Source organism: Erpetoichthys calabaricus, chromosome 5 (genome assembly GCF_900747795.2).
Source record: "Erpetoichthys calabaricus chromosome 5, fErpCal1.3, whole genome shotgun sequence".
NCBI lineage: Eukaryota > Metazoa > Chordata > Cladistia > Polypteriformes > Polypteridae > Erpetoichthys > Erpetoichthys calabaricus.
In genome coordinates, this window is record NC_041398.2 from 241,688,039 (window position 1) to 241,712,711 (window position 24,673).

The 24,673-nt window shown below is 44.2% G+C and overlaps 1 protein-coding gene across 3 annotated transcripts in view; it reads right to left on the reverse strand.

Moving 5' to 3' along the window:
* dclk2a (doublecortin-like kinase 2a) overlaps positions 1-24,673 on the reverse strand; it is a 203,365-nt gene that overhangs the window by 111,709 nt on the left and 66,983 nt on the right. The window lies entirely within an intron of this gene.

Here is a 24,673-nt window from a genome sequence, read left to right on the forward strand (position 1 = left end):
TGAGTCACACAGTTCATGTTCATTTACAATTATTGAACATTTTCACTGTATTGTCATGCTTCAAATTTTCAAAGAGGTTAATATTGTATGATATGAATTACCAGAATTTTTAACAAATAAAAATTCTATATTATAATTAAATAAAAAATTATTAATTTCTGATTCATTCAAAGGGAACCCACAATAATGTCTTGTTTTTTATTATTGACTAGACAAAGAGCCCGTTTCGACAACGTAAGATGAAACGGGCACGAGTGGAATAGTAATAATTATAAGCACCACAAACCTGATATAGGTGTATTGAATAAATGCGTAATTGAATCAGAATGCGTAATTAGACCTCGAGCTGTAGTCAAAATCGCCTTTCAGGCCTCTAGAGTTTTAATCGAAGTCGCCTTTCTCTTTGAATTTTCGCGGCCGTAAATCCGCCACCTGCCGCAATGTCGGTCTCATAAGGTTTTTCAGGCAGCTGCGCAGAAGGTGACTGCGCATTCGGCTTCGGACGAACGTGAGTGAGTGACTGAGTGAGTGAGGAGGCTGGCGAATTATGTATTAAGATGAATCAATCTAATCAGATGAATCAATTCACATAATTAGGTAGTTATAGGGGGTGGGTTCCCCATCAAGTCTCGTAAGTGTCGAAGCAACTGGGAGGTCCCCGTGAAGTCTCAATCGCATAGGAGTAATGAGAGAGGGAGCATCATGTGAAATGTCAGTGGTGTTGAAGCAGTAAGAGGGTAGGTCCCACATGAAGTCTTGAAGGATCGCATCAAAGCCTGTCATTTCAGGAGGTCTCCAGCACGTTTTACTTGTCTTCTCTACCGAGTGTTTGGGGTGGAGGTCGACTGAAAACCTGACATTTACTTACAGTACCAAAAATCTCGATATGCTGGCACTTTACCATTTTAAACTTTGTTTGCTTCAGTAATTTTTCAGTAACGATATACCATGCAACCCTACTAGTGTATAGTAAAAGCAGCAGCACCCTCTCCCACTGTATTCATTTTCTCACAAAACATAATCCAAATGCAGTGATCCAGGAAGCTGCAGCCTATGCCAGCATCATGCAGTGCAAAATGAGAACCAGCCCCGGACGGGAGGACAACTAGAAGTAAAACATATAGAAAAAAAGTGAGCAAAGGTGGCACAGCAATGTATCAAGTGGGCAAATGATGAGAGCCGAGAAGATGGCATGACTTTAGAATCCCTGACATCCACCCTGGTGTCGGCTCAGGTGGCAAGCTGGGGCTTGGGAGGGCAACCAAAGGCAGACAAAGCAGGTGAGGATGTCGAAATTGAATGACGAAGAGCAAGATGTTAGACTCATCATACAGGCTGAGCCACTTGGGGAGTGTCACACTTACAAATTGTGCCTAGGTGGGACCTATGAGCAACAATCCAGCTGTTACAGTGCATAAAGAAAGAAAATCACTTTATTAATGATAAATTTGGTACCCTAGAGGCACTCTTCTGGAATCACAGAAATAAAAGACATAAATAATGCATTCAGAGCTTTCATCAGCAGGAAAACCCTGGCAGCCATCCCAAAATAATAGAGTAGCAGAGCATAAATGAGTGAGCTGACAAGCGCTGGGATGAATTATGATAAAGAGGCCGACTCGAAGCCAAATCCCCAAATTAGTGGGAGACAAATCACACGGCCAGTGAGATCTGGGCTTTTTGCAGCTGACTGGTAAGATTGTGATGTGGACTGAGGAGAGAAGGAGGAGGAAGACAAGAAGGAAAACTTCTGCCTTCTCAATACAGACAAAACAGAAATAAGAACATTAAGAAATCTGACAAATGAGAGGAGACCATCTAGCCCAGGGGTGAGCAATGTCGGTCCTGGAGAGCCGCAGTGGCTACAGGTTTTCATTCTAACCCAATTGCTTAATTATAAACCAATCCTTTCCAATCTCAGACCTTATTTAATTTTATGGCTTGTTAGTCTGCAATGTAAGGTTCTTATACAGCAATCCCTCGCTACTTCACGGTTCACTTTTCGCGGATTCACGACTTCGCGGATTTTATATGTAAGCATATCTAAATTCATAACGCGGATTTTTCACTGCTTCGCGGGTTTCTGCGGACAATGGGTCTTTTTACTTGCTTCCTCAGTTGGTTTGCCCAGTTGATTTCATACAAGAGATGCTATTGGCGGATGGCTGAGAAGCTACCCAATCAGAACACGCAGTTAAGTTCCTGTGTGCTGCTGATTGGCTCAGTGACGGAGTGCTGCATTAACCAGGAAGTCTCATCTCACTCATTCATCATTAACGTGCTAATGCTTCAGGGGCCGTGTCCAAGCACCAACAGAAGATGCAAATAATTGCAGAAAAGGTAAAAGTTTTGGATATGCTGAAGGAAGGGAACAGCTACACCGCTGCAGGACATCGATTCTTTTTATTTAAAAAGGAGGAAAAGCATATAAGATCTACGGCCGCAGTGTCCTTTAACCAGGGTGCAAAACGAGTTGCAAGTGGACGTGATAAGGCAGTAGTCTGGATGGAATCTGCTTTAGGAATCTTTGCAACAAGGTCAACGACGTCATGACCGCCTACAAGCTGCTACGTGTACTTCGCTATACAGTAAGTGTAAACTTATCTACCGATTTCATATTGCTTAGCAGTTGTCCCTGTTTTTAATAGAGTAAAGGGTGGGTTGTAAACAATACAGGGAGGGTTTAAAAACGTCCAAATACACGTTAAATAATTAAATAAATATAGTGTCCCTACTTTGCGGAAATTCAGTTATCGCGGTCGGCCTTGGAACCTATCTCCCGCGATAAGTGAGGGATTACTGTATTGTAGATTTTTTCCTTTCCAAGGATATCATCAAAATGAATTGAAGCCTAAAACAGATCATTTTCAGTCTGTCACATTTTCTATTAATTAACAAGGGGGCTCCGCCCCCTGCTCGCTTCGCTCGCCTACCCCCGGTGTTGGGTAACCCGAAATACATTGATGAATGTATGAGATATATTGGAGTGTAAAGGTGTAGATGACGAACAAAGGAAGTATATTCATTAATCCTAATGAATGTTCACTAATAGTGGACTCATTACAGAATGCGTTGTCAGCTAATTGGTGGAATTGTTTAGCGGCCGTCTGTCCTTCCTTTCTTTGCCGTTTATCTATTGACTCTGCTGTTTGAGAGTCGCGTTGTAGGCGCCTACGTTTATTAATTGTATTCAGGCGGGCTCACTTCTGTATGTCCATTAGTTGAGATGTTTCGTTTTGGATCCGTGACTCGTTTGGTTGCGTTGTTTGAGAAGCACGTTGTAGGCGCCTGCGTTCATTGTTTTTATCCAGGCGGGTTCGTTTTTGTAACCCCGTTAGTCGAGCTCTTTCTTTTTGGAGCCATGCCTGCTCTGCTTGCGGCATTTCAGACGCGCGCTGTAGGTGCCTGCGTTCATCAATTTTATCTAGGCGGGCTCGTTTTTTTGTTTGGTTTTGGAGCCGAGACAGTTTTGCTTCCGCGGTTTCAGACGCACATTGTAGGTGCCTACGTCTATTGTTTTTATCCATGCGGGCTCGCTTTTGTAGCTCGGTTAGTTGAGCTGGATCGTTTTGGAGCCGTGACCGTGACTCCATTAGTTATCCGTTGTCTACCGTTAGTAATATGGATAATTGCACTTACTGTTAATACGGAGCATTTTCTGTGGTTGTATCGTTAATAATGCATCACTGTAATGTGATTCACATATGCTATATGGTTTGGATGTGTGAGGATGCCGTACGTTTAATACGGAGAGTTCGTTTATTCTCATTACCTGGACCATGCTGTGTAGTGTGGACGTTTAGTTCAGAAGCGCGTTGTAGGCGCCTGCGCCTTTCGTACTATCTTTGTGGACCTTTGCGGACTCCGTAGCCTCTTCCGTTTGACTCTGGGGTGCAGCACAGAATCCTCTTTTCTGTGTGGCTGTGTCATTAGTTGTTAGCTATGGGCACGTTGTTGCTTCATGTCCTATTTACGTTAGTTGAGCTCTTTCGTGTTTGAGCCGTAACTCCTTCGTTCGCACTGGATCAGACTTCGCATGCGGTTTATGAGACGCGCGCTGTAGGCGCCTGCGCAGTATGTCTCCTGGGTCCATCGCCGTGTACCTGCACCCATGCCTTCCGGTTTACCGAGACCTGCGTCTGTGCCTTCCGGTTTACCATTCTTGGTTATTAATATGGATTGTTTTATTAAATCTAACAGTGCATGATGAACACACAGAGTAAATTGAAACAAGCTAGATGGTGAACTTCTGACTGCTTTGTCATTTACATCTTATTGCAAATAAGAAGCCATTAAAACAGTGAATGCAGCTGTTTAAGATTGGAATAAGCAATCGAGGGTGGGGAACCTTAGCAAGTGAGACCACTAAAATGAAGCATCAAAATGTCATTTCAGCAATAAGTGCTTCATCAGCAATAACTGACTGCTCATTAAGAAACTCTGCGGTTGGCTGGCACCCTGCCTGGGGTTTGTTTTCCTGCCTTGTGCCCTGTGCTGGCTGGGATTGGCTCCAGCAGACCTTGTGACCCTGTAGTTAGGATATAGCGGGTTGGATAATGGATGGATGGATCTTTAAGAAACTGGTTTGGAACAAAAACAATCTTTCTTCCTCAATCCCTTGCAGACCATCCACGGGAAATCTTGCACAATTCCAGCGCCTCTGATGACTTCACTTCCGATTCTGAGTCTGCTGATGATGTCACTTCCTGTCTCAGCAAATAAAGTCGCCATCTTTGACAACCTGCCTCAGTTCTGTTTTGGACGCCAACCTGTAAACAACTCCTAAGAATTACCCATTTGCAGGCAGGGAATATTGTACGGGTGGCTGCCCCAAACCTTTCATGATGTCTTTGGCTCATTCTTGTGACATCATCTAAGAGCTACATTGACCCAACATCTCATCCTGACCCTCTGAAAGGATGACAAGCTTTCTGCTTCAATTTCATGTCTCGGTAGTTTATTCCAGGGTCCCACAGCTCCTTACGTTAAGAAGTGCTTCCTACCTTCAGTCTTAAATGCACTTCCCCTTCATTTTCACTGTTGTCTCCGAATACATGATTCGCTGTTAAGTTGAAAGAATCTGATTCAATTTACTTTATCAAGACCTTTGAGAACTTAGAAAACCTGGAATAGGTCTCCATGTGGTCACATCTGCCAGCCTAGACAGGTTTAAATCTCTGAAGTCTGTTAATTAATGCATGTAATTCAAGTAGGATTGACTGCAATGCGGTGTTCACTGGATGTTCAAACTGTTCTTTATACAGCCTCCAATTAATCTAAAGTGCTGCTGCAAGAATTATTACAAGAACAAGAAAATACGAACACATAACTCCAGTTCTTACATCCTTACACTGGCTCCCGGTTAAGTTTAGGGCAGATTTCAAAATCCTCCTTTTAACATATAAAGCCTTAAATGGCCGAGGTCTGTCTGAACTTATCATGGCTTACAGCAGGGGTGGGCAAAGTCATTCCTGGAGGGCCGCAGTGGCTGCAGGCTTTTTTTCCAACCCAATTGCTTAATAAGAAGCACCTATTGTTCAAGTAACACTATTGTTTCAGTTTAGTTGTCTCGTTCGTTAAGATTTTTAACCCTTATTGCTTATTTTAGTCTTAAACAGCTGTATTCTTGGTTTTTAATTGCTCCTTATCTATATATATAAAATCCTTTTGTGTATCCAGGTGTCCGTGTGTGGGTGTCTTCTGGTGAAGTGCGCATGCGCGGGGCACAGTGCGATGCGCAATATTACTAAACGTCTTTATTCGCCGCGCTCAATTGAAGTCGCCCTTTTGAAGCTCGCCTTTTTGTGCGCGCCCTTATTGAATAGAGCCGTACAAGACAGTATTACTGTCACAGAAAATTCAAGACACACAATACACGGCGGCAGCCCACGAAGAATGGTCAGCTCAGCAAGTAAACATCAACAAAAGAAAGGCTGAAAGAAAGAAAAATTCGACCAACAAAAAGTCCCTTTGCCATTTAATATAGACTATTCCTACTAATGTTTATGCACTACTGTTCTAGCGCCCGTTATTGTAACGAGCTAAATGACTAGTTAGCAATAAGATGTTAATGACAAAAGAAACCAGCATTTCTCCATTTACCTTGTTTTCATTTACACCTGTGTGTATTTATTGTGCACTGTTTGGTTTAATTAAATACTTGGAAGAGACAAAAGTGAAACACTGAAAATTACTCATCTGTTTTAGACTTCAGATCATTTGGATGATATCCTTAGAAAGGAAAAAAAATGTTGGATATGAGAATGACCTGACATGGCAGAGTTAAAGCAACTAACAAGCTATGAAATTGAAGAATTGACAAGGATTGTTTTCTGATTAAGCAACTGGGTTTGAACAAAAACCTGTAGCCACTGTGGCCCTCCAGGAATGACTTTGCCCACCCCTGGCTTACAGACTAGAACATACATTAAGAGCTCAAGATGCCGGTCTGCTAATGATTCCAAGGATTAAAAAAATAACAGTGGGAGGTCAAGCTTTTAGTTACAGGACCCCCCTAAATTGTGGACTGGTCTGCCTGCTACTATAACAGATGCCCCTTCGGTCTCAGCTTTTAAATCTCGGCTGAAGACTCACAACTTCAGTTTAGCACACCCTGACTAGAGCTGCTGATTAACTATACAGCTCTGTTGTTAGCCATTAGCACTAAAACATACGTAATATGACAGTTCTAATTTGTTACTAACCCTCACCCATTCTGTTTCTCTTCTCTTTATTCAAATGTGCCACTTAGTGCCACTGCCCACCTGCCATGTTGTTCTGCCTGCCTAAGGTAAAGTCAGCTCTGATGGAGGATCGCAGGAATCATCGCGTAGAGGGGTCCTTTCATTGTATTTGCTGGCCCAGCGCTGACTCAGCTGTGGAATGCCCAATAGGAGGGAGGCAGCCTGATGGCCAAGGTCTCCGGGACTCTAAACAAATCCAAATCCTATTACGTGATATCATCTATTGTTGAATTCTGCTCTCTAAATTGTAATATTGCATCATATTGTATTAAGGATTACTTGTGTTCTGTTCTGTGTATTGTATTTATCTTTTTTTGACATCCACTGTACGCCCATCCTACCTGAAAAGGGGTCTTCTCTTTGAACTGCCTTTCCCAAGATTTCTTCCATTTTTTCCCTAATAGGGCTTTTTATGGGAGTTTCTCCTTGTCTTCTTAGAGAGTCAAGGCTGGGGGGCTGTCAAAAGGCAAGGCCTATTTAAAGCCCATTGCGGTACTCCTTGTGTGACTTTGGGCTATACACAAACAAATTGTATTGTATTGTATTGTATTGTATTGTTAGAATCCGACATGTCCTGAAGTTGTGGGATGCACTTGGTTGCTCTCCTCTGCAGAATTTTATTTACTGGGGAGAACAAAGCAGATACCAACAATATTCCGTCACTTTTCTACTCAGTTGGAGTTAATTACCATTCATTTTACTGAATCAGCATGCAATTTAGGTGTTATCTTTGACATTAGCATGTCTATTAAACACACATTACAAAACTGTTTAAAACGTGTTTTTTTTCTTTATCTTAAAAATTTTAATGTTTTCTAAATATGCAGGATAACAAGAAATCATTCATTTAATTCTAACAGGACTGACTACTGCGTTTGGTGTTCAAATTGTTCTCTTTCAGTTAATTAAAAATTTTGTTGCAACAATCTTTATTAGAAGTAGAAAGTACAAACTCATAACCCCTGTCCTCATGTCATGACACTGGCTTCCAGTTAAGTTTTGGGCCAATTTCTCCTTCTTACATATAAAGCCTTAAATTGCTAAGGCCCTGTTTTCTTATCTGAACGTATCTTTGTTTAGTTCTCTCCTCTCCTGTGCAGACTCCCTTTGACTCGGTCACCATCTCTCTCCCCACTTCTGGTACCTTTTGTCGTGTTGCACAAAAGACATGCAGAAGATGACAGAGCAAACAGAACTTTTTATTTTGGAACCTGCAGGAATAGCACTCACCCTTTACTCATCAACAAGGCCTTAATTCAAACAAACAACATCCTAGCCGTCTCTGATTGCACAATTTCAATTCTTGAGTTTAGAAGAACTCGTAGATGTCTTCCTTGATAGGAGTCGAATGTAGAGACAGAGGGGCACAGCAGAGGTGGTGAATCAGGTCAGAGGCAGTCTGAACAGGACAACAGGTGAGTTGCACTGACTTTAAAGATCCGTAGTACGAGGAGAGCTTTACGTGGTATTGCAGCTGCTGAACCGGCAACTGCCATCCTAAAGGTGTGTTTCTTTAGCACTACAATGCGATTTAGAAGAGTGTTTCCTTAGCATTAGAACGCTGTATTAAAGACTGTCATCCCTGAAACTGAGGTGGCTGAAGCTGCACCAGTGAACAGGACGCAGCTTGAATGGTCACATTACAAACCAAAGATTTTTAAGATCTAAGATCACAAAGCAGAGGTGACTGCTCTAAGACTACAAGGGAAGCTCCGCGTCCTCAAAAATGTCACGAAAAAAATTTGTGAAATATGACCTGTTGCATTTACATTGCTATTACAAAGACCATGCTACAGTGTGACAACTGATTCTGTTCATAACTTTTATGGACAGAATTTCTAGGCGCAGCCAGGGTGTTGAGGGGGTCCGGCTTGGTGGACTCAGGATTGGGTCACTGCTTTTTGCAGATGATGTTGTCCTGTTTGCTTCATCAGGCCGTGATCTTCAGCTCTCTCTGGATCGGTTCGCAGCTGAGTGTGAAGTGGCTGGGATGGGAATCAGCACCTCCAAATCCGAGACCATGGTCCTCAGCCGGAAAAGGGTGGAGTGCCCTCTCAGGGTTGGGAGCGAGATCCTGCCCCAAGTGGAGGAGTTCAAGTATCTCGGGGTTTTGTTCACGAGTGAGGGAAGAATGGAGCGTGAGATCGACAGGCGGATCGGTGCGGCGTCTACAGTGATGCGGGCTCTGCATCGGTCTGTCGTGGTGAAAAAGGAGCTGAGCCATAAGGCAAAGCTCTCAATTTACCAGTCGATCTATGTTCCTACCCTCACCTATGGTCATGAGCTATAGGTAGTGACCGAAAGAACGAGATCGCGAATACAAGCGGCTGAAATGAGTTTTCTCCGCAGGGTGTCTGGACTCTCCCTTAAAGATAGGGTGAGAAGCTCAGTCATCCGGGAGGGGCTCAGAGTAGAGCCGCTGCTCCTCCGCATTGAGAAGAGTCAGATGAGGTGGCTCGGGCATCAGGATGCCTCCTGGACGCCTCCCTGGTGAGGTGTTCCAGGCACATCTAACTGGGAGGAGGCCCCAGGGAAGACCCAGGACACGCTGGAGGGACTATGTCTCCCGGCTGGCCTGGGAACGCCTCAGGATTCTCCCGAAAGAGCTAGAAGAAGTGGCTGGGGAGAGGGAAGTCTGGGCATCTCTGCTCAAGCTGCTGCCCCCGCGACCCGACCTCGGATAAGCGGAAGAGGATGGATGGATGCTACAGTGTATTCAACTTCATGACTAGTTCATTCCGAATCAGCAATAGTTTCTTGTGGATCGTCTAACGTTAGTTTTTTTTCCTCATACACTCCCGTGGCAGCACAATCTATTAAAACCCATTGAAGTGGAGCTTCACTGGACTTCAATGTATTGAGTGCTGCAAAGCTCGACATTTATTGGACAAATGCTTCCAAATGTCATTTCCAGGGAAGCTCGGCGTCTCTGGGAGTAAATGGGGCAGTGGGTGGGCCTGGACACTGGGCTGCTGTGTGATGATTGGAGGAAGTGGCAAAGGGTCAGGACCTCTTCTTGACTGACAGAATTTCAAGTTCAGTCCCGTGGGGATTTTTGGCAAGTGAAGCTGTTGTTATTTGCTATAGATATAGTCCACTATTTTAATTTGTACATATCCTACTGTAAATAAGAATATAAATATAGCGTTCGAGTGTGCATTCTTTGTAAAGTTTGTTCGTTTATTTCGAACTAGATCCTTGGGGGAACTATCCAGCCAGGTGTAAGCTCTGTGATTTCTTGGTGTTTTTTAAAGACATGGAGTTAGTGCAACACCTCAGCTATACAAGCTATTGTCTTTAGTGGCAACAACTGGAGCTACTGTACATCAGCAGGTGTAGAGAGGAGCTTCACCTGCTTCACAAGAGTCAAGTCGCACAGCCACAACACAGCGGGCCAAAACTGTCTAAGCATCCTTGCTCTGTTGGCCATTGAAAGGAAACTGGTCAAGTCGCTGGGAAAGACTCCCCAGTTGGTGTGACAGGGTCACAGACTATTTTCAAAAAGAAAGGCGGGCAGAATCTACATATAAATAACGCAATGCAATAATTGACTCATTTTATGATGTAGGCCTAGTTGTGTGAAAGCTGTGGATTGATCAGCCTGCCTGTATAAGAAATGCCCCTTCAGTCTCACTTCGGTCTCATATACCCTGATGAGATCTTCTGATTAGCTGTCCATCTGTTTGGCAGTCATTTGCACAAAAATATAAGCAATAAAATAATTTTGATACGTTACTAATGTTCCTCTATTGCGTATCTCAATGTGGCATCTGGTGGCACCACTCTACTTCTAAGCCGCTTTTCTCCTGCACTTGGAAAAGTCATCCGAGATGCCGGAATCCTTTGAATCAACTGACGGAAAGATTCTAAGACGGCCAACGCAGACGCCAGTACAGAATGACCAGGAAAGGGTGAGCAGCTAGTCGGCCGTGACTGTGTCTGACTTTGTCTGTTATAGCTGATCGTGTACCCTCAGAGGTTTATTATTTTCCCCAATGTTGCCGTTGGCTGAGTTTTTATTTTCCTCTCCTGCACTGTCAGCTGGCTGTAGTTCAGCAGGTCATTAATGGGCAGATGTTGTTAGTTAAAATTTATGTTTATCAACTTCGCATCACGCATACGCATCCGAGGAACTCCTCACCGGCTCACTCTAGGTATGTGATAACCCGACGGGGCAAGAGGGGGCGGGTTCTTTTCTCCCTGCAGCTCCCAGAAACCGCCCAGTGAGGGCACTTAGCCCCGCCCCTCTTTTAACAAGCTGAGCAGACCACCAGACGGAGCTCCCATTGAAGGACTTTATTCTGTGACGGCATATGAGTCAATTGAGTTTCTTTTCTGTTTTGCCCCAAGAGGACTGTATAATCATACCCTATCCCTAAGCCTAAACCTAAACCTAACCCTAAGTTAAGAGAGTTGACTGGATTATACAGTATGACATGACCTGGTTGGTGTCCCAGCTATTCTCCATTGTTGCGACCTGTCATTACTGCATGCGGCCTCATTCTACTTTGTCATCCTGTGTATTTTAACAGACCTGTGTCTTTATGTGTACTAATTCTGTATTTAACAATTTGTAAAGTTTATACTGTGTAACGAAGCATTTCACTACAATTTGCACTGTGTATACAATTATAAGTAACAAATAAAATTTGAAATGGAAAAAATAAAACTCTACTGGAACTCCATCATACCTATGGCAATATGCTTCTATAGTGCTTCTCAGCGACCATGGCTGCTTTCTTTATCTTTAACCAAGTTAGAAGTTGTTCTTGCTTTTCAGTAATTCTTGTATTTGTTATAATATTTATGTACTGTATGCATCTATTTATTCATCAAGCTTCACTATAAGCCAGATTCCCCCTCTTGGGACAAATAAAGTTCTGGTCTAATCTAAAAAACAAAGTACAAAAACTCCAAACAAGACCCCTATGACAGACCCCTTTAATAATATTTTTATTACGCCAGTGATATATGTAAGAGAAAAGAAATCAGAGTGTGATATGTGATCTCTGAACAGAGCCTACAAACATCTCATAAAGGAGCAGTCCCTCTGTGTCCCAATCAGGTGCCGGCAGTGAGCCAGCAGGCCACTAAAATTAGAAGGGGCCTAATCTGGGGTTTATAAACCTAAACCGGATTGATGGGCATTGACTAACCTTAATCCGATCTACCCATACACTTTTTTTTATTTTATATATATATATATATATTTGTTCTACATCTGCCAACAAAACACAAATCCCATCTTACGTCAACCTGCATTAGCCAAAGAAGACTCGTTAAGGCTGTAAAGAGCTTGTCTCTGAAAGTGAAACCTCACAGTGAGGCTAAACATGTAAGAAAAAGCTTTGATGAAAGTTCAGTTTTGGACTGGTGCTACAGCTTTGACTTTGGTATCAATACCAGCTTTCAGACCCTTAGTATCAGTACCAAATGTAACAGATGGCTCCAAAACCCACCGTCTTACTCCAGGCAAGATGATCTAATGAACACAATGTGGCCTCCCAGTGGCTCAAGTGGACCGTACACACTTGCACGCCTCCCCTGGTGCACCTCACCTTCGTGTCGCTTCCCTCCTGACAGCCGTGAAGTCCGGACCTCATCGTATCAATAAATGGAAGGAGGTCCAACCGTGACATTTCGATTCCATCAAAGCATGTGGAAAGCTGCCGTTTACTTCCGGTACCGTTTTAAAATTTAGGTTTTCGCAGTGCCAGCTGTCACACGCGTGCGTATAGGGGTTAGCTGAAGGGCCCTAGTGATCCCAATTCTACTGCCACTCCAGGGGTTGGCACTCTGTCCCAATGCCTCCCTCCTTAGGGCTGCCAACTCTCTTTCTCTGGAAATGAGGACATTTGGGTCGAAAAATGAGGACGCCTATCCCTAGGATGCCATAATATGCCTTTATATTGTCTTACGGTTTTTTAAAATGACTAGGGGGCTTTGCCCCCTGCACGCTTCGCTCGCCAACCCCTGTTTTTGTTTTTCCGGATACACACTTTTAAGATTTTTTTTTTCTTTGAATTGTTGCGATTTCATTAGTTTCACTTTTATTTCAGAACTTCTGTAAAAACAATATTTGGAATCTTTCGAGTCCCAACGTGCCGAATCTTTTAAATGAGATCAGTGAGACGTGTTTAATGACTTTGTACCATAATTCAGGATAGCTCTCTCTGCTTGGAATTTCAGCACAGACAAAGAGATCCACATCATTAGCAATTAATAATTATTTTTGCAAAGTAACCAATAAATGCATGTGAGGTAAACCCCGTTTTTGAAATTCTCTGACTTAAACTTCAAAGCCTTACAATATTTACATACTTCTGACATATCACCTGTGTCCATATATTCAATCTCTATTCACCTTTTCGTTATTTCTCCGAGTAATAATTTCTCTTTCTTTGTGCTAATGCGATGTTTATTTTCTTTTTTTTGACACTGTCGTTTTTTTCTGCTTTCATATTCTGTATCTTGCTCTGCATGTGTTTCGCGCTTACGTTTTTTTTGAGTCTTTTGAGTTCCAGTTTTCATTATCTCTAACCTGCTCTGCATGTGTTTGGCCCCCTTGTTTTTTTAACCTTTTTATGACGTTTTACTTTGTTTTCTACTCCGTCATTTATTTCTGACCTCGCTTTATCCTGCTTTTTTTTTAATGAGACCTGGTCCGTGGTGATTATTTTCCCATTTTCGAGTAATAATTTCCGTTTGTTTGCGCTCCAGCGATCTTTACTTTCTTTTTTTATACTTTCTAATTTTCCTACTTTCATATTCTTTAACTTTCTCCACATGTGTATCGCGCCAACTATTTTTTATTTTGAGCCTTTCCAATTCCACTGCTTTCATAATCTCTAACCTGCTCTGCATGTGTATAGTGCCAATGTCCGGATTGGACATGCCTTTTTTTTTTTTCAATTCCACTTGTTCCGGGCTGATAATTACTTTCCTTATTTTCTGAATTTGTACCTAGATCATTCTTTTTCTTTTTGTCTCTCCAACGCTTTTGAGTCTCATTTCTCCGTGCTGCTCTCTTCTTCGCTTTGTCATCTACGTTTCATTTATAACGTATTGTCCTTATACGCTTTATATGCGCTGAGAGCCCTGGATCTGTGTGTGCTCAAAGCCAAAACACGAGTGTGTGTATGTTGCTGGCTGCCCTTGCTCTTATTTATTTGTAAGTAGGGCATGTCTTGCAAGAATCTCATGTTCTACGTCATCGCGAGATGGTCCTGGGTCAATCTCTGGGCAAAAAGTCTCATGTTTAAGGTTCCCGCGAGACACTCGGTGGTCTTTTAAGTGTCTTTTCCGTGATCTTAACGTGAAGATCACGTATCATAGCCGTAACTGTTTCTCTACAGGATTTTTTTTAATAGAGAGATATAACCCTTTAGTAGCAGTTTATCACTATACAGTAATCCCTCCTCCATCGTGGGGTTGCGTTCCAGAGCCACCCGCGAAATAAGAAAATCCGCGAAGTAGAAACCATATGTTTATATGGTTATTTTTATATATTTTAAACCCTTATAAACTCTCCCACACTATTATAAACATTTCACGCACAGTTATACTGTACAGCATAAACCCTTTGTATTCTCTTAGATATTAGGTAAGATTCGTTGAAATTATGTATGTAAACACAGTTTACATACAGTAAAACCTAAATATTATTTTAAAGATATCGAGCGTCTCTGATATCACATACGTTACAGCCATTACAACAGACAGGCCACCAGCAATAAATACGTACAATACAAGAAAAATTATATACAGTAAAATGTGTGTACAGCGACACTAAACTATGTACATGTAATAAGTACTGTACGTAAATAATTAATTATGGTTACTCACCAACAATGACACGACGACTTGTCCGATAACGATGAATTTAATTTTACTGCACAACAAAGGGTAGCGTTACAGCTCTTCTAAAGGAGCCTCTTCAGGCGACTGTTTAGCACCGCCGTTGTTCTTCTTCCATCACTCATCCCTAAAGCAGATTCCGTCCAGACTACTGCCTTATCACGTCCACTTGCAACTCGTTTTGCGCCCTGATTAAAGGATACTGCGGCCGCAGATCTTATATGCTTTTCCTCCTTTTTAAATAAAAAGAATCGTGGACTCATTGATGCTGTAATGGTGTCCTGCAGCGGTGTAGCTGTTCCCTTCGTTCAACATATCCAAAACTTTTACCTTTTCTGCAATCCTGCAGCAGTAGCAGTAACGTGCATTAATTCTGAATGAGTGAGATTATACTTCCTGGTTACTGCAGCTCTCCGTTGCTGAGCCAATCAGCAGCACACAGGAACAACCGCATGCTTTGATTGGGTAGCTTCTCAGCCATCCGCCAATAGCGTCCCTTGTTTGAATTCAAATGGGCAAATCAACTGAGGAAGCACACGTACTGTAGACCGCAGACATCCGCGAAGCAGTGAAAAATCCGCGATATATATTCACATATGCTTACATTTAAAATCCGCGATGGAGTGAAGCCGCGAAAGACGAAGCGCGATATAGCGAGGGATCACTGTAATTATGATATGATGGCCACAATCACAGTCCCTGGCAAACGAATAACCCATTAAATATTTTAAATTAACACACTTCATTCCTTCCTTTCTTACTTGGATAGCTTAACTGTTGTAAACCTGTAAAAAATAATATACATGTGGTAAATTCACTTCTAGTAAAATAAAAATAATTTTACTCTTTTCAATTTAACTTATTTGCATTTATCTACATTCTTTTAAATTTTTCCACTAGAGCTATTTTTCTCAGTAAATCTGATAAATCTGATCAAACAAGGAGATTTGTTGTTCAAGTAGTCTGTGAACTTGCACTTTCTTTTCAGCAAAAAGGGTATGTAAATGAAAGAATTATGAAAATACTAGACAAAGAGCCCGTTTCGACAATGTAAGATGAAACGGGCACGAGTGGAATAGTAAGTAATAAGTATAAGCACCACAAACCTGATATAGGTGTATTGAATGAATGCATAATTAGGCCTGGAGCTGTAGTCGAAATCGCCTTTAAGGCCTCTAGAGCTTTAATCGAAGTCGCCTTTCTCTTTGAATTTTTGCAGCCGTAAATCCGACGCCTGCCACGATGATGGTCAAAGTCGCCTTTCTTTTTGAATTTTCACGGCCGTAAATCCGCCGCCTGTCGCGATGTCGGTCTCGTAAGATTTTTCGGGCAGCTGCGCAGAAGGCGATTGCGCATTCGGCTTCGGACGGACCCTGCCGCGATGTTGGTCGAAGTCGCCTTTCTCTTTGAATTTTCGCAGCCGTAAATCCGCCACCTGCCGCGATGTCGGTCTCGTAAGGTTTTTCGGGCAGCTGCGCAGAAGGTGATTGCGCATTCGGCTTCGGACATGCGCAGAAGGCGACTGCGCATTCGGGTTCGGACGGACCTTGCCGCGATGTTGGTCGAAGTCGCCTTTCTCTTTGAATTTTCGCAGCCGTAAATCCGCCACCTGCCGCGATGTCAGTCTCGTAAGGTTTTTCGGGCAGCTGCGCAGAAGGCGACTGTGCATTCGGCTTCGGACATGCGTAGAAGGAGACGTGCGCAGAAGGCGATTGCGCATTCGGCTTCGGACATGCGCAGAAGGCGACTGCGCATTCGGCTTCGGACGGACCCTGCCGCGATGTTGGTCGAAGTCGCCTTTCTCTTTGAATTTTCACGGCCGTAAATCCACTGCCTGCCGCGATGTCGGTCTCGTAAGGTTTTTCGGGCAGATGCGCAGAAGGCGACTGGGCATTTGGCTTCGGATGGACGTGAGTGAGTGAGTGAGTGAGTGAGTGAGTGAGTGAGTGAGTGAGTGAGGAGACTGGCAAATTATATATAAGATTATTAAATTATTTGAAGAAGAGATTTGTTACTGGGCGGCACGGTGACGCAGTGGGTAGCGCTGCTGCCTCGCAGTTGGGAGATCTGGGGACCTGGGTTCGCTTCCCGGGTCCGCCCTGCGTGGAGTTTGCATGTTCTCCCCATGTCTGCGTGGGTTTCCTCTGGGCGCTCCAGTTTCCTCCCACAGTCCAAAGACATGCAGGTTAGGTGGATTGGCGATTCTAAATTGTCCCTAGTGTGGGTGTGTGTGTGTGCGCCCTGCGGTTGGCTGGCACCCTGTCCGGGGTTTGTTTCCTGCCTTGCACCCTGTGTTGGCTGGGATTGGCTCCAGCAGACCCCCGTGACCCTGAAGTTAGGCTATAATGGATGGATGGATGGATTTGTCAGAGTAAATGTGTGATTTTTTTTTAATTAACTGAAACTTTAATAGTTGACTCATTCATTTACAATTATAAATCCATTCCGGGTGGTAATAATATTTACCATTGAAATATTACAAAGCAGTACTCACTCGGATTTAAATACATCAGACAGTACCTGGATGTATGAAATTTCTTGTTTAACTGAGCTGCTGAAAGACGAATCGAAATAAGATCTCACATACAAAACGTGAAATTGTAATTTCGATTTTGAATAAATTCACTTAGTTGCGGTGAATTAGGATTACAAATAATTAAGGAAAGGAACAACATTTATAATGAAGTGTCTACTCACCAAGAAGATAAAGCTGAATTCAAAAGATGAAGTGAAAAAGCCAAGTTGGACAAACAGCGACTATTCTCGTCAATATCTGTGTTGTTTACTACCGGAATGGAAGGGAAGATTCTGGGGAAGAAAAAAAAGTGTGCGCACGACTTCTGCAAATGCTGATTGGTGTACGTCTTTCAAATTTTACCAATGATAAAGATATGGGGATTTCCAAATTTTAGGAGTCAAAATTCTGAATATTTTCAAAATTTTATAAATTCTTTCCGGAACAGTCCATGGCGCGTTAAAAAATGAGGACATGTCCGGGAAAATGAGGACGGTTGGCAGCCCCCATCTCTCTCTCTCTCTCACTTCCTCCTTCTGCAAACTGGTTGATTGATGGCTAGAACATTTCTGATGTCACTTCCGGAGTCCGTCCACCTGGATCCACCTCTTCCTGTCGGAAACCCCAAAACCGGAAGCTCCGACATCTTGGGATGGTTCTGTTTTGAACTGTCACCTGTAGAGACGACTCCACGATAACTGTGTGTTTTTTTTTATACAGTGTGGCACCAGTGTGGGGTTCATGCCTGGCCGGGATGCCCAGGAGGACCGGAGGAGGGCTTGTGCCTCCTCCAGAACATGAGGGGGCGACCGCCCTAGTTGCTTTGGGAGCTGGGAAGCTCAACCCTGTAGGGGCCCGTGGCCACCGCCAGGGGGTGCCCCAATGCCTTGGGAGCCCTGGACCTCAGCACTTCCGCCACACCCGGAAGTGCTGAGGGGGAAGAGGAGCAGGGACACCCGGAGTGCTTCCGGTTGCGCTGCCGGCACTTCCGCCACACAGGGGAGTGTCGGCGGAAGAGTGTCGGGAAGCACCTGGAGCCCATCCGGGGTGTATAAAAGGGGCCGCCTCCCTCCAGTCAATGGCAAGAGTCGGGTGGAAGTAGAACGGAGCTCAGAGGACAGGAGTGGAGGCAGACCAGAGACTGAAGGCATTGTGTTGTGTGGCCAAGGACTTAAGGGGCGATTGGTGCTGCGGCACTGGGTTTGTGCACTTAAGAACTTGTAAATAATGTATAATAAACGTGTGTGTGGTGAAACCAACATGTCTACCTGTCTGTGCCCGAGCAGTTCCCCACAACAGGGTAGCCATCTTGGCACCCTAACTCTTTATCATTGCCCTCTCTTTTCGTTACATGGTATACCGCACACAACTCTAGATGAGAGCAGACCATGAAATTCTAGACAGCAGATTGATTGCTATTTACGTATGTGGCCTCCTTAGTGACTCAAGTAAATTGTAAAGCACAAGGTAACCAGTTTAATGACCGCAAGCTCAATGGACGATTTTAAGCGAGACACTTACCCCGTCAAACCTCTCATTGTTGAAATAACAGAAACAACTGTAACTTCTGGAAATGTGCCACAGATTGAGGTCCGTTATGGAACTACTTTATTTGGTGGCACAGTGCTTTGTGCTGTAACTGCCTCTCAGATCCATGTGGATTTTGCACATACTTTCCAAGTCGGCATGGGTACTCTGGTTTTGATCCCACGCCCTTAAAGTTTGCAGGTTAGGTTCATTTCTCATTATAAATTGGCCCTGTGGGTGAGTGCAGCAGACTTGTGGCTTATCCAGTGTTGCCTTATGTCTGATGATGCCAAGGTGGCCTCCATCGCCATGAAATACTAAACTTGATTGAAAAGTTTGAGAATTTATGCATAAAAGGGGATCAGGAGGGTGTGCTCTAATTATCGGGGGATCACATTCCTGGAAAAGCTTATGCCAGGTTACTAGAAAGGAGTTGTGGAACCTCAGATCCAGCAATGGGGATTCCATTCAGACCCTGGAACGGTGGACCAGCGCGTTACCCTCGTGAGGATGCTGGAGGGGGTATGGGAATATGCCCATTCAGTCTACATGTGTTTTGAGGACTTACTGAAAACATATGACCGTGTTCCTCAAAGGGGTTCTGTGAGGGGTGCTGGGAGAGTACGGGGTCCTGGGACCCCTAATTAGGGCTATTCGGTCCCTGTATAATCACAGTGAGAGCACATACTCAGAAAAACATCAGCTCCGTTTCTAGTGGGTGTGGACTCCGCCAGGGCTGTGCTTTGTCTCCTATCCTGTTTGAGATTTTTATGGGCAGGTTATCAAGGCACAGCTGGGGAGGGGACTATGTCCAGTTCGGTGACCTCGCATCACTGCTTTTTGCAGATGACGTGGTCCTGTCGGCTTCATCAAGCTGCGAACTCCAGCATGGATTGGGATCGGAGTGTGAAGCGGCAGGGATGAGGATCAGCACCTCCATATCTGTGGCTATGGTCCTCAGTAGAGAAAGGGTGGACTGACCTGTCCGAGTTGGAGGTGAGTTACCGCCTCATATGGAGGAGTTTAAGTACCTCGGGGTCTTGTTCACGAAGGAGGGGAAAAGGGATAGTGAGAGCAACAGATGGATGGGTGCGGGAATGCAATTATGCGGTCACTATATCGATCTGTAGTGGTGAAGAAGGAGTGGAGTCAGAAGGTGAAGCTCTCGATTTACCAGTCAATCTGCGTCACTGCCCTCATCTTTGGTCATGAGCTTTGGGTAAGGACTGAGAGAATGAGATCACGGGTGCAAGCGGTCGAAATGGGTTATCTCCGTGGGGTGGTTGAGCTCTTCTACAGAGATGTTGTGAGGAGGAGCAAAGACAACTGGGACAGGTTTGACCCTCCACATCATCAGGAACCAGTTGAGGTGGTTTGGGCATCTGCTACGGATGCCTCCCGGAAGCCTCCCTGTGGATGTTTTACGGGCACAACCAACTGGGGAGGAGACCCCAGGGAAGACCCAGGGCTCGCAGGGAGGATTATATCTCCCAGATGGTCTGGCCTTGAAGTTGTCAAGTGTAGCTAAGGAAAAGGATGTTTGGGCCTCCCTGCTAAGACTGTTGCCCCCGCAACCCATTTTCAGATAACCAGTGGAAAAAGAATGAATGAATACATACAGTATACCCTGTATAGCCAAAAGCGTATAGATACCACCCCAAATTTTTTTGTTTCATTCTTCACAGGTGCATCAAATCAAAGCATGTGGCCATGCAATCTCCAATGACAAACACTGGTTCATACTGAAGAGCTCAGACTTTAAATGTGGCACCGTCACAGGATGCCACCTTTGCCACAAGTCAGTATGTGACATATCTTCTCAGCTAGATCTACTCCGGTCAGCCATAAGTGCCGCTATTGTGAAGTTGAAAATTCGAGGAGCAACAACAGTTTGTCCACAAAGTGGAAGACCATGCAAACTTACAGAGCTGGGCCAGAGAGTGGAAAAAGCCATAAAAATCGCCTGTCCTCTGTGGCATCACTCACAATAAAGAACATACTGCCTGTGTTGGTAGCCTCATGAATTGGGTTTCCATGGTTGAGTCCAAACGTCAACTAAAGTGACGTGAAGCATGCCGCCATCGGACTTAGGAGCAGTAGACGCGTGCTTTTTGGAGTGATGAATAACGCTTCACCATCTGGTAGTCTGATGGACCACTCTGGGCTTAGCAGATGCCAGGAGAACGCTACATTCTGGACTACATATTGCCTACCGCAAAGTTTGGCGAAGTAGAGATAATGGCTAGGCCCCTTTGGTTACCTCTGAAGGGTGTTATGAATGCTAAAGGATCCGAAGACATGTTGAGGAAGGCTCTTTCCAGCATGTTCCAGCATGACTGTGCCCCTGAGCACAAAGCCAGGTCCATAACGACATGGAGGAACTCAAGTGGCTTAACCTCAGCCCTACTGAACACCTTTGGGTTGAATTCCATCCCTTGCCTGGTAGGACGATGAACTCTAACACTGTCAGAAACTACTCTTCTCTTGTTATCTTACTTATGACAGTCCTTCTGCCCAGACCTGGCATTGTTGTATACCAAGCATTGTTCACCCATAAGCCAGGTGTCTGCTATCTCACTACTTCATCAGTGCCCGCTCCTCCTACCCTGCCTCTAAAGTACCTTGAAATGAAGTCCAATAAAGAAAAGACCGTTTGACACACAGCTGGAGCCTTTCTCATGCACCTTACAATATGTCTAATAGTTAACGCCTCGAGGGGACACCAGTTCATCAAGCCGGGGGACTGGGGGGAGCTCTTTGCTCTCCTTACCAAATTCTTGAGACCCTGTCTTGCATACAATTAGCAGGCCTGTGATTAAATTGCAAGCAGCTGAGTGTCTGACTTTGGGGGGGGCGCGTTCAATTATTTAAAGTCCGGAGTGCGGCTGCATTCATGTAAATGAGGAGCAATTGCCAAGCCGCAGACAAATAACGAGCTCAAGGATTGGGGGTGGAGGAGGTGGGAGTCCTATCAGATTGCAGGAGCAGCTGCCTGTGCCAAAAGAGGCCTTTGTGCCGCAGCTAGACGTAGTAAGTTGCTGGATCTTCGATTACGTAAACGTCATAAAATTGCCAACATATCATCCACTTGGAGTCACGCCTGGCACCTTGCTAGCAGCCCAAGTTAAATTAATTAGTGCTTAGTGGAATTGTATTCTGAATAATTTTCTGAACACTCCAGTCTATCCCCTTAGGAAATTGACCCCTTTTTATCTTAACTAGGGTTTCTTAAACTTTTGATTGCGTCCCAAAAAGGGTTGTGGGTTACCGCCGTTGATAGTGTTGTCTGCAGTGATAATAGGTTGCAGTTTTGATTAAGGAATTGGCATTGCTCCGATGATCATCCACGCTTCTACAAGAGGACCGTCCCATCAGCTCTGACAATCGGTCATGATTCTCTGAGGTGAATCCCACCCCAGCACTGACAATCATCTAGGCATTCAACAAGGAATGGGTCAGAAAGACACTAAAGAGGTGTGGTGGACTGCCAGCTGCTCAACCCGGCCGGGACGCCCAAAGAAGAGAAGGATGGGGGAAGGCAGCTACTGTGAAACACTGCCTCCCCCAAGATGCCAGATGGCGAGTTCCCTGCAGCATAGTGGTGCTTCAGATTTCTTCAGGGCAACATGGGATTTGGAGTTCGGCTTCTCAGCCCTGCTGGATACCGGGGGTACCGCCAAGAGACACTGCAGGGGGTCCTGGAGATTCGTACTTACAAATCACGGGGACGAGAAACCACAAAGTATTTCTGGGCTGAAGAAAAAAACAAGTTCTCCATCTGACCCGGAACTGCTGGCAAGCCACGTGAACGGAAGAGGAGAAGCACTTCTGGGTCAAGGACTATATAAAGAACTGCTGGAGACCCAGCAAGCGAGCCGGAGCTGGGAGGTAGTGGACAGAGCTTGCTGGGAGGAGCGGAGGAGAGATTTGTGTTGATTATTGTGCGGGTTATTGTTGTATTGCCTGGGAATGGTGGCAGAGGTGCTTTTGGGCAGAAGAGAAGAATTAAAAATCTTCTTGGTTTTACCATGCGTTCAGTGTGTCTGTCTGTTGGGTTGGAAAGGGGCAACAGCAACCCCTAGCGTCTTACAGAGGGCAAGATTGGGTCATGACAAAAAAAACTTTAACAGACTAAACTAACCATCCCCATGACTTTCCAAGGATAAAGCCTCCATTTTAGAGGCTCCTACTACTGCGACTGAACTGTAGGAGGCTTTAGATTCTTTGAGTGCTCCCGGTTAGTGTCAGATCTGTATTCAAATTATGACTTTGGTATCGATGGCACCAAAACAGTTAGATATCAAATAAGGGGTAATTCCAGTGTACTGCACAGATTTCCTCGCCTCCCTTAGAAACAATAAGGGGGTTCCCCCTGTGAAGTCTCAAGAACATGGAACCAATAGGAGGAGTACTCCATGATGTCTCCATCGCATACAAGCAATCGTGGGGTTCCCTGTCGAATTATCGATCTCGTAGACCAGTGTTTCCCAACCTCGGTCCTGGGGGCACACTGTGGCTGCAGGTTTTTGTTCCAACCAGATTCCTACTCGGTGACAACACCTGATCACACAGATCTCATCTAATTAGCTGGTATTATTGTTCTTTTATTCTACATTCAGAAAAGCACAGCAGCATGATTTTTACATTTATAAGACATTTAGAAATATTTCTGCTTTTGCTATAGATTTAAATGCTTAACTCTCTTTTGTATTACTCTCTAAATATATTCATATCTTATTATGTGATATCATCTACTGTTAAATTCTGCTCCGTACTTGTAATATTTTTATTTTTATACTGTATCGAGGTTTTGTTCTGTTTTGTGTATTGTATTGTATCGACCCCCTTTTTTCTTTTTGACACCCACTGCACGCCCAACCTACCTGGAAAGGGGTCTCTCTTTGAACTGCCTTTCCCGAGGTTTCTTCCATTTTTCCCTACAAGGTTTTTTTTTTTTTGGGAGTTTTTCCTCGTCTTCCCTATATCTCCCAGATGGTCTGGCCTTGGAGTTGGCAAGTGTGGCTGAGGAAAAGGATGTTAGGGCCTCCCTGCTAAGACTGTTGCCCCCGCAACCCATTTTCAGATAACCAGTGGAAAAAGAATGAATGAATACATAGAGTATACCCTGTATAGCCAAAAGTGTATAGATACAACCCCAAATATTTGACTTCAGGTGTTTCATTCTTCACAGGTGCATCAAATCAAAGCATGTGGCCATGCAATCTCCATTGACAAACACTTTTTCATACTGAAGAGCTCAGACTTTAAATGTGGCACCGTCACAGGATGCCACCTTTGCCACAAGTCAGTATGTGACATATCTTCTCAGCTAGATCTACTCCGGTCAGCCATAAGTGCCGTTATTGTGAAATGGAAAATTTGAGGAGCAACAACAGCTTGGCCACAAAGTGGAACACCATGCAAACTTACAGGGCTGGGCCCGAGAGTGGAAAAAAAAATATAAAAATTGCCTATCCCCTGTGGCATCACTCACAATAGAGACCATACTGCCTGTGTTGGTAGCTTCATGAATTGGGTTTCCAAGGTGTGTCCAAACGTCAACTAGAGTGACGTGAAGCATGCCGCCATCAGACTTAGGTGCTTTTTGGAGTGATGAATAACGTTTCACCATCTGATAGTCTGATGGACCACTCTGGGCTTGGCAGATGCCAGGAGAACGCTACATTCTGGACTACATATTGCCTACCATAAAGTTTGGCGAAGGAGAGATAATGGCTAAGGCCCCTTTGGTTACCTCTGAAGGGTGGTATGAATGCTAAAGTTAGACTCCTCCTTAGAGTTCATTCCTTGTCTTCTTAGAGAGTCAAGGCTGGGGGGCTGTTAAGAGGCAGGGCCTGTTAAAGCCCATTGTGGCACTTCTTGTGTGATTTTGGGCTATACAAAAATAAACTGTATTGTATTGTATTGTATTTTGTTGATTTGATTATATTTTGGATTCTCTGTGCAGTTTTTCCCCCTTCGTTGTATCTTATTAATGATAATTAAAAATGAGCAGAGCAGACACGCTAGC